The sequence below is a fragment of the Engystomops pustulosus genome, chromosome 1 (genome assembly GCF_040894005.1).
Source record: "Engystomops pustulosus chromosome 1, aEngPut4.maternal, whole genome shotgun sequence".
NCBI lineage: Eukaryota > Metazoa > Chordata > Amphibia > Anura > Leptodactylidae > Engystomops > Engystomops pustulosus.
Window position 1 is genome coordinate 105,774,318 of NC_092411.1, and position 8,013 is coordinate 105,782,330.

An 8,013-nucleotide genomic window follows, 5' to 3' on the forward strand; every position below is an offset into this window, starting at 1 on the left:
TAACATCCAATTGAAGAAATGTTTACATATGGCAAATGAATTAAATTAAATGTAAATGCCCAGATGGGAATACCCCTTTAAGCAATGGTGCAGCGATGGTACCTTGGTCACACAAAGGATGCAGGTAGCGGTAACATCCCTGCCTGCATCTAGTGATCATCGCCGTGTGTGCCTTATATGTACACACTGTCCATCGCTATTAATCAATGATTTGTCTGAGAGCCAGATGCAGCCATAAAAAGAGCCACATATGGCTCCCGAGCCATAGGTTCCCTACCCCTGAGCTAGATAAATTGCTGAAAGCAGTTAGAGACATACTTAAAATGAGAAATTTAGTGGCACTTATCAAATTTATCTAGCCGTCCTTATGTGCTACCACCTTAACCCTAAAACACCCAATGGGAAAAAGTAAAAGCTATTGCATAAAATATAAGTATAGGTGGGCACTAATAAGGAAGGTTCCGGATTTCTTAGATAAATTAATATTTATTTGTACATCCAAAAACATACAGATATAAAAATCAGACCTACAGACGTCTGTGTTAAAAATTGGTCTTTGTAACAAAAAGACAACTAGCTTGAAAAAATAAAAAATATAGCGCTTTAGAGATATGTCAAAAATTTATTTTAAGTTAAAAAAGAGGAAAAGGTGATATCTTTTTGAAGGGTTCAGAGTTCGGATGCCGTATGAGAGGTAGGTATCCGGGAGGTATTTTAAGTGGCTGGCAAGATATAGGGCCCTATATCTGCATTGTAAGGCTAAAAATCGGATCGGACGAGTATAAATTACAGGTAATTTTAAATCACTGTAGTCATACACTCACGGTTAGACGGTCCTGGCTTGTTTTCATATTAGACAAAGTTTCTTCGCAATGGAGAATAATGAAAGGCAGTGTGGGCTGGGTACACTTTGGCGTCTCCACCGTTGCGTGTGTTGCGCAATGGCGCTCCATGGTAGGTATTCTGGCGCGAGTCCTGCGTCTGAGGAAAGAGCTATTTGCTCTGAAACGCGTCTAGCCACAGTCACAGCTATAAATCATAGGATCGAGACCCATCTAACAACCACTCACAAAAAAGCACCAAGAACTCAAAACGCAATAAGAGATTTATAGCAGAATATCCTGCTTGGGGTGGACACACCCCGTTGTGTGCAGCTATCATCCACCTGATGCAAGACGATTGACTGGGACTGCAAAAGGAGAAGACGGAACAAAAGCTTTGCTGCTTGACGCAGGACTCGACCCAGAATACCTACCTTGGAGCGCCATTGCGCAACACATGCGGCGGTGGAGACGCCAAAGTGTACTCAGCCCACACTGCCTTTCATTATTCTCCATTGCGAAGAAACTTTGTCTAATATGAAAACAAGCCAGAACCGTCTAACCGTGAGTGTATGACTACAGTCATTTAAAATTACCTGTCATTTATACTGGTCCGATCCGATTTTTAGCCTTACAATGCAGATATAGGGCCCTATATCTTGCCAGCCACTTAAAATACCTCCCGGATACCTACCTCTCATACGGCATCCGAACTCTGAACCCTTCAAAAAGATATCACCTTTTCCTCTCCATTTTTTAACTTAAAATAAATTTTTGACATATCTCTAAAGCGCTATATTTTTTATTTTTTCAAGCTAGTTGTCTTTTTGTTACAAAGACCAATTTTTAACACAGACGTCTGTAGGTCTGATTTTTATATCTGTATGTTTTTGGATGTACAAATAAATATTAATTTATCTAAGAAATCCGGAACCTTCCTTATTAGTGCCCACCTATACTTATATTTTATGCAAGAGACATACTTAAAATTGAGGATGTTGAAGAATCTAAGTCCATACAGGATTAACTTTTTGGGATTCTTAAAACTTAGAAGACACGTGTTATCCCATTAACAACACCCTCAAAGAGCTGATTTTGGAAGAGTGGTGAGAACCAGAAAACAGAATGGGGTATATTTACTTACCCTGTCCTGTGGAGTTCACGAAAGTGCATTGTCCGACGATCATGCACTGTCCTTGCACTTGATCGTGCGACACAATTTGAAAATTAAATCCCGCGCTCAGTCTGAATCTCTCAGATCGTCCGAGCCCTTCCCCCATTTCTGTCGCATGAAAGACAGCGCATGAAAGACAGTTAAATACCTGTCCCAGCAGCGCAAATCCTGATAACGTCATAAAAACCAACTAAAGTGCAGCCACTTTAAATAAGCCCCAATATCTTTGACAAGGGAATTTAAGAACTGATTAGTAGAGATCCAAGCGCACTTCACTAGAAAGCCCTACTTGAAGATATCTGATGATAGGTTTACTCTAATGATAAAAATTTTGTTCCAAAGGTCTCCACAGGTTTTCATCAGAGTCCAGAAATCATCTTGCCAACCTTCTGTCAGAATCCAAAGTCTACTTGAGAAGAGAAATAGCACTCACTGGACGTCAAAAGAATGCTTCTCTTTTACATCGAGGCGACCAAGTCATGGCGAATAAGACTAACATTTTGCAGCAATTTTGTGGGAAGAACAGAGGCAGAAAAGCATCTAAGGCAACTAAAGGAAGATGGATGAAGACAATTATCAAGGACGCTTACAACTGTCAGAACCTAGTGGTTACAGGAACAGTTAGGGCCCACTCTACCAGAGCCACAGCAACCTCCTGGGCGGAAATTTTTATTTGAGGGGATTTTATGAAAAATATACATTTTTGGTGAGTTTTTCAGGTTTTATCTTTACGGCATGTGGGTCCAATAATGTTTCTGAGTTATTGTACAGATTGTTACGGACGCTGCAATATCAAATATGTGGGATTTTTGGGTGATTATGTGTTTTTTTTACTCTAATAGATGTGTATGGGGATTGCAAAATCCACCATGTGATCTGACTTGCTTTGTAATCATAATGCTCTAACATGTCCTGATGATTCAGTTTGCCTTTTATCACCAGGTGTGAACACTGGTTTAGGCTTGCTGGCTATATGTATTGATTAGCATCACACCCATCAATCTCATTGGCTATCTTGGCTTCATTGATAGTTAACTCGCTGTTATTGACAGGTCCCCCCTACTCACATTACTCCCTTGCTCCTCTGTTTTGTCTTGGTCTCAGAGTTCTGACCCAACCACTGTTTGAGTCTGGGATGAGTTCTGCCCACCCTGGGTAAGGGTGCTTGTTTTTAAATATTCTTTGCCTTCTGTGTTTCTCCTCTTGTTTCCATCCCAGGGAGTGAATGTCTCCTATTTTTCCTTTACCACAAGGGTAATCAGTGTAGGGCCAATCAGGCAGGGACAGCTGAGAGGTGGGTTTAGAGCTAGGTCTTACTGTCTTTGTCTATTGTTCTAGTCTGTTCCCAGAGTCCGCATTACAGTTGTCCTCACCCTTTAAATCTCAGGAACTGTTTCCTGCACATTTCAGAAGCCGGAGGCAGGTTGATGGACAAGGCCAGAGAATCGCATGTATTTCCTCTCATTCTGCCCCACCTCTTTGATCCAGAGTAAAAGAGAAATTTCTTACGACAAGAAGAAATTCAAGAAATTTCTCCAAATCTAAGGGCATGGATATTCCCTGAAGGCTCGAAGGACCACTCTTGAGGACCAAAACCCTTTAAGTTTTTGAAACAGAAAACTCATCTCCCTATCTTCTTCAAAAGTAATCTTAAACTCCACTCGAGAGCAGTAGTGGCCAGGCAGGGCTTTGTTAGGATTCCGGCTCCATCTTCTGAATTGCAGAAATTCTGCTCTCAGCTGATCAACACAACGATCACATATTAATGATCTATACTGTACATTACTCTCTTTTGAACTGCTGGCCATCACTGAAACGCGGAAACAGGAGCATGACACTGCCTCCCCTGCTACTCATTTCTATTCTGGCTTGTAATTCTCTCACTCATCCAGATATGAGAATAGGCAGGGAAGAGACTTTCCAGGTCATTCCTCCTGTACTCTCTCTCTCATATTCCCTTCTTTTGAGGTCCACACTCCAACACTCATCATGGTAGACTTAACATGCACCCATCTCCCATTTTGACTCTTAGCTGTTATCACTAATTACCTCTTACGGACTCTCACAACTCTCTGATTCTCCTACTCGCCAGGAGGAAAGCATCCTTGACTTGGTCTTTGCCTAACTCTCGTCAGTGTCTAACTTCACTATTACCATATTTTCACTTTCAGGCCTCTCTTTTACTGTCAATAGTTTTAATGGTTACTACCACACATACTGGAAACTAAGTGCCATTATTTCTCACAATCTCACAGAAACTTTTGCCATCATCATTGTCCCTATCTCCTCCTTCTCCTGTACTTACCTGGCGTCTAATCAATATAATTATTTTCTAAAAAGTGCCATGGGCTAGGTGGCACCACCCTCAGTCCAAACTTTTTGACACAGATGTTGGCAACATTGGCACACGCCCCAAACCCATTTCCTTCAGCAATGTTTCAGAACTGATAAACTTCTGCAGACTTCACTTCAAATTTATCCTTAAAACCTATAATTTCAGGCTCCTCTCACCTCAGTACCTGCATCCCTTCATGTCTCCTACAGTCCCTTTCCCCATCAGTCACTTCTTACCTCATTAAAATCTTCAATCTCTCTCTCTTTCTCATGACTTTCTTTCTTCTGTCAAGCATACTGTTGTTACCCTATTACTAAAGAAACCTTCTCTGGTCCCATCCAGAATTGTTAAAGGAAATCTACCAATTGCTTTTATGCACCAAACATATCTTGAGAATGCTTTGGCTACACCGATGCACAAACATATTTTGTTTAATCCCTCGAGTGGTTTTGCTGAAAAAAACAATTATAAAATTATGATAATGAGGCTCTGTTGCTTCTGGGGCTGCTCTGGCACTTCTCCTCTTACCCTAATTATGCACTGCTTCAGCCCTGTCCTGCCCAGCATAAGCTGAGAATACATAATCACTGTGTTGTCCCTGACAGGCAGAATTAATCAATTGCTGGACCATTCCCCAGCTGCTGTGTATGAGTCATCCAGCTCAGGTTTATTTATCCTATCTGGAAAGTTAAGGCAGCTTGTTATTGTACGGGAGCCAGTCTGCATCCAGCTTTCCCAAGGCTTTCGTACTATGCACTCCACTGCTAAATCCAAAGGTGACTATTCTCTCCTCCTTCTTCTGGATCTCTCTGCAGTATTTGATATTGTGGACCACCCGCTCCTACTCAGGATGCTTCGCTCCATTGATCTGAAGGACACTGTGCTGTCTTGGATTTCTTCTCCTCTCTCAGCACACTTTCTGGATCTCTCTCTTTTCCTCTTCATCTCACTGTCCGGGTTCCACAGTCCTAGTCCTAGGTCCTGTTCTCTTTTCCTTCTTTAGACAAACAATCAGCAGATTTTTTTTTCAGTATCATCTTCATGTTGTTGATACCTAGCTATATAAGTAAAATTACCCCTGCAGAACAGAATTGTCTGTCTCTCTGCTGTCTTTAACATCATGCTCTCTCTCTTCTTGAAAATTAATCTTTCCAAAATGGAACTTCTTATTTTTCCACCATCTACTAACTGATCCAACCCTGACCTCTCCATTTTTATTGGTGGTGTCATCATAACCCCAAGGCATCAGGCCCACTGTGTTGGAGTTGTGCTGGACTCTGTCCTGCCATTTGCACTGTATATTCAATCACTTGCATGCTCTTGTTGCATGTATCTCAAAAACACTTCTACAATCTGCACTTTTTTTACAACTGAAACCTCTAAAACTTTAATTGTTGCTCTGATTCACTCTTGTCTAGACTGCTGTAGATCCCTATTAGTAGTACACTAACAAAAGAACAACTTTCAAGACTAACTCCTGGTAAAATAAAATCATATAGTGACATGAAATGCCCTAATAATATTACATTACCTGGTACTCAATTGTAAACCAAACCAACTAAAGAAAAAAATGAGGTACCGTATATACTCGAGTATAAGCCGACCCGAGTATAAACCGAGACCCCTAATTTTACCACCAAAACCTGGAAAAACCTATTGACTCGAGTATAAGCCGAGGGTGGGAAATGCATTGGTCACAGACCCAGTATATAGCCAGCCAGCCCCCTATAGTATACAGCCTGCCCAGCTTGCCCCCAGTGGTATACAGCCTGCCCCCAGTAGTATACAGCCTGCCTTAGTAGTATACAGCCTGCCCCCAGTAGTATACAGCCTGCCCAGCTTGCCCCCAGTAGTATACAGCCTGCCCCCAGTAGTATACAGCCTGCCCAGAATTAAAAAAAAAAAAAAAACTTATATACTCACCCTCCGGTGGCCCTGATGCGCAGCGCTGATCCCCCGATGTCCGCACGGCTCATCTTCTGTCTTCCCGGCTCCTCGTCTTGCTTCAGCGTCCGTCTTCTGTCTTCTCTAACATCGTGGTGGGCGCCCAGCACGACGTTACAGAAGACAGAAGACAGGCGCTGAAGCAAGAAGAGGAGCCGGGAAGACAGAAGACGAGCTGCGCGGACATCGGGGGAGCAGCGCTGCGCATCGGCGCCACCAGAGGGTGAGTATATAAGTTTATTATTTTTTAAGTCCATTATTGACTCGTGTGTAAGCCGAGGGGACGTTTTTCAGCACATTTTTTGTGCTGAAAAACTCGGTTTGTACACGAGTATATATACGGTAAATGGTAAATCCAGCATAAAATCTATGACAATCTTTATTAAATTCAAAATAATAGTTTTTTTTTATTTTTTTACAATTCACAAGGGAAATCACAATGTATTAATAGTAAAAACATTCAAGGTGACCAACTACATGAAGGACAACTGGAGCAGCTGGACAATAATACATATAAACTATTTTGTCCTAAGAGAGGCTTTTTTGCTGAAACGCGTGTTGGGTGGACACGGGACTGCTGTGACTATATTCCTATATTCCTGTGACTATATTTCTGCGCCCCTTAACGCTATGCAGGGAATGTATGAAGAGGGCTCACGGGCTGAGCTTGTACAAGGGTGGGGATTGTTGCATATTGCATCAAACCCCCACCGCTAATAATCGTGGTCGGTGCTTGCAGTATATGGTAGGAACGATCTGACCATCTAGGGTTAATGTACCCTAGAGGGTCTAAGAAATAGTGAAAAAAAAGTTTACAAAATTTAAAAAATTTATAAAATATTAAAAATTCAAATCTCCCCCCTTTCCCTAGAACTGATATAAAACATAATAAACAGTAAAAATCACAAACACATTAGGTATCGCCTCGTCCCAAAATGCCCGATCTATCAAAATATAAAAACGACCAGCGGTGACCTCTGAGACGGGAAATAGCGCCCAAAATGTCCGAAATGCGACTTTTACACCATTTTATATCATATAAAAAATGGAATAAAAAGTGATCAAAATGTTGCACAGTCCACAAAATGATAGCAATGAAAACGTTGGCTCATTTTGCAAAAAATGACATATCCTACAGCTCCGTGCACTGAAGTATAAAAAAGTTATTAGCGTCAGAAGATGGCAAATATTTTTTTTCTTTTTTGTACACATTCGTTTAATTTTTGAAAATGTATTAAAACACAATAAAACCTGTATAAATTTGGTATCACCGCTATTGTACCGAACCAAAGAATAAAGTAGGTGTTATTTGGTGCACAGAGTGAAAGTCGTAAAATCTGAGCCCACAAGAATGTGACACATGCGGTTTTTTTTCAATTTTTCCACATTTGGAATTTTTTTCCAGCTTCCCCAGTACACGGCATGTTAAAATAAATAACATTACAGGAAAATTAAATTTGTTACGCACAAAATAAGCCTTCACACAGCTCTGTACACGGAAAAATGAAAAGGTTATGGATTTTTGAAGGTGGAGAGCGAGAAATGAGCGAAAAAACCCTGTGTCCTTAAGAGGTTAAGTAAAGGACAAAATGGCTTATTTGTATTATTATTTGTAATTATTATTTGTTTACTGATGTTAGATGTGTCCTAATAAGAAGTGTTCCTCAGGATTTCTTTTATTATTACTCTATATGGCTTATCATGGAAAATTAGAGTTCTTAAAGTTATGCAAATTACAA